This window comes from Octopus bimaculoides, chromosome 1 (assembly GCF_001194135.2).
Source record: "Octopus bimaculoides isolate UCB-OBI-ISO-001 chromosome 1, ASM119413v2, whole genome shotgun sequence".
Lineage (NCBI taxonomy): Eukaryota > Metazoa > Mollusca > Cephalopoda > Octopoda > Octopodidae > Octopus > Octopus bimaculoides.
In genome coordinates, this window is record NC_068981.1 from 143,598,651 (window position 1) to 143,601,322 (window position 2,672).

The window sequence follows — 2,672 nt, forward strand, 5'->3', positions numbered from 1 at the left end:
AGTACAGATGCAAATTTTGTTGGTCGCTGCAGCGTACGTCATAGAATAACTCCCTCCTTTTAAGGACGACATTTCAACAAACTTGGCTGAGTGGCGCGTGGCATTCTGAGACATCGGCGCTTCTACATTCTGTGTCTTGTCAGCCTGAATTAAACGGAACTCTGAGCCTAGATTTACAGAATGCCATTCGACAGTGAACGAGTTTGTTGAACACACTGTTGTTGTAAAAATAAGATGTTATTTTCATATGATATACCCTACAGCTACCAGCATGTTTTGTATCTGAACCTTCCTAGACATATTAAAAATAAATACGCTAATATTCGTTCTTGGTCTAGTTTTACGCGTGAAAATAATGACATTTTAGTTTCAGCATAATTTTACTGAACAATCAAGAAAATGTCTCTACTATACTTTCCTATGTAAATTCATTGTTTACAATTTTACTTTCCTTCCAACTTACTCCATGCTCTCTATTTTACCACTACTTGCCCTTTATAAACTTTCTCTCGACGCTAAAATAAAATATCCACAGATATTTGCTTCATATCACGACATACACAAATACACGACACCTACTGTGCCGTATTTGTCGTACTAAGATAATGCAGCAGCATCAACGCAAAGTAAATTCACATCAAGTTGCAGCCAATTATATTTTACAAAGAAACCGAGAAAGGGCAACGTAGAGCCAACGCTCAGATATCCTAATGTAACAAACGAGTTATAGATTTTATTGTTTTACATATATACTATGTATAGTGTGAAGGCTGCAGCTTAGGAGTTAGAGTAATGGACTCGTGATCGTAAAATTGTTGTTTCGATTCCTGGACCGGACGATGATTTGTGTTCCTGAAAAAAACACATTCTGTCATGCTGCTCCAGTTCACTCAACAGGGACAAATGAGTAACCATGTGACGGCTCGCCGTCCTGTCCTGTGGTGGAGTGTATGAAACAGAATCCAAGAAAGCATCCTTATGAAAGATCTTCGATCTATTTGATATGTATAGTCATATTTATTGCAAGTCACTCTTTTATATGTATATTTTTCGGCTTAACCTGGAAAGTAAAGTGATTACTCTTTTACATGTTTCAATCATTTCTCTGCGGCCATGCTGGAGGACCACCTTTGGTCGAACACATCTACCTCAGGACTTATTCTATGTAAGCCTAGTACTTATTCTATCGGTTTCTTTTGCCGAAGTTTCGGGTACATAAACACACCAACATCAGCTGTCAAATGATGGTGGGGTGGACAAACACAGACACAACGATACACATGCATATATATATATATATATATATATATATATATATATATATATATATATATACGACGGGTCTCTTTCAGTTTCCGCCTACTAAATCCACTCGCAGTGCTTTTGTCGGCCCGAGGCTATAGTAGAAGACTTTTGCCCAAGGTGCCATGCTGTGGGACTGAACTCTGTGGTTGGGAGCCATATTTATAGTGGGCAGTATATCTTTGTCAATCATGATATATTTTGTTTTCTTACCATTTATCATTTATCAAGTCTCAGTTTTCATATACACTTTGCACTACATTGATAATCTTCGCGGGAAGCTGTTGGATCATAGTATAAGAAATATCGCTCTGTGGTTAATACACTCCAATGCATTCATGAAATCAATAAATACCATCACAATAGATTTACACCATTTTATACTGCTCTCTTAGTGAGCTTAAACAAATGTATTCGGGATGGTTGGAAAGCATTTCCTATTGTGAGCAAATAGCTGTCAATCACTGATACATATTACAGCTAATAAAATGCTGTTTAAGAATTTGGCAGCATGTTTCATGAATAGGTTGTTCATGTTTTGGCAGTTTTCTTTGTTTGATAGTAATGACAATAATCGAATACTATTCATCTGGTGCAATACAGCTTTCAGTATTTAATTACAAGCTTTCAGGATGATTCTTGTCAGATTTCTTCACCATAATTGACTGCTTCACTGAACATTGTTATATTTCCATTATAAGTAGCATTTTTTTTTTTATTCGTGTGAGCAAGGGTTTTGTTACATTTTGCAATTCATAAACCATAGCAGATTCAATGCATATCGTTCGTACTGCCTGAGTAAAGTGTGTATAGTATACTGTATGAAATGTAGTGGTTACGGATGATCACTGCGATAGGAACGTTCGGCAGTATACTTTCTATACCGTAAACCATTCCTTATCACAAGGATCTTTACTCTGCATGTCACTCGAAATTTGTTCCTATTCGCTTCACCTGATAAGGAAATTAAGTGTCCCTAAATTTCTATATCCACATTAAATGAAAGATGAGAATAGTTGGGTAAATTGATACGGTTAATGTTTATGTTCAGTTTTCCAATGTCAATTATTTGAAAGGAAATAGAAAGAGGCATTTTTGGTGGAATAGGAATGAGTGTGTGCGCTTTGTATGGATCTGTGGTATGAAGCAGAGAAATGTCGGGAGTTTAAAGATAGCTGAGATATGTACACTTAGCTGGAATTACTATTTAATTATGCATTTTTCGGGGTAAATAGTGTTGTATCAACGATTAAAGTATAGAAATAAGTATGTGGTAGCATACAGTATTCTAAATAACCAGCAGTTCTGTCACACTTTCCTTTCTATATTTTTTAAATATCTCTCAGTCAAGTTTTCTCACTTGCTAACCT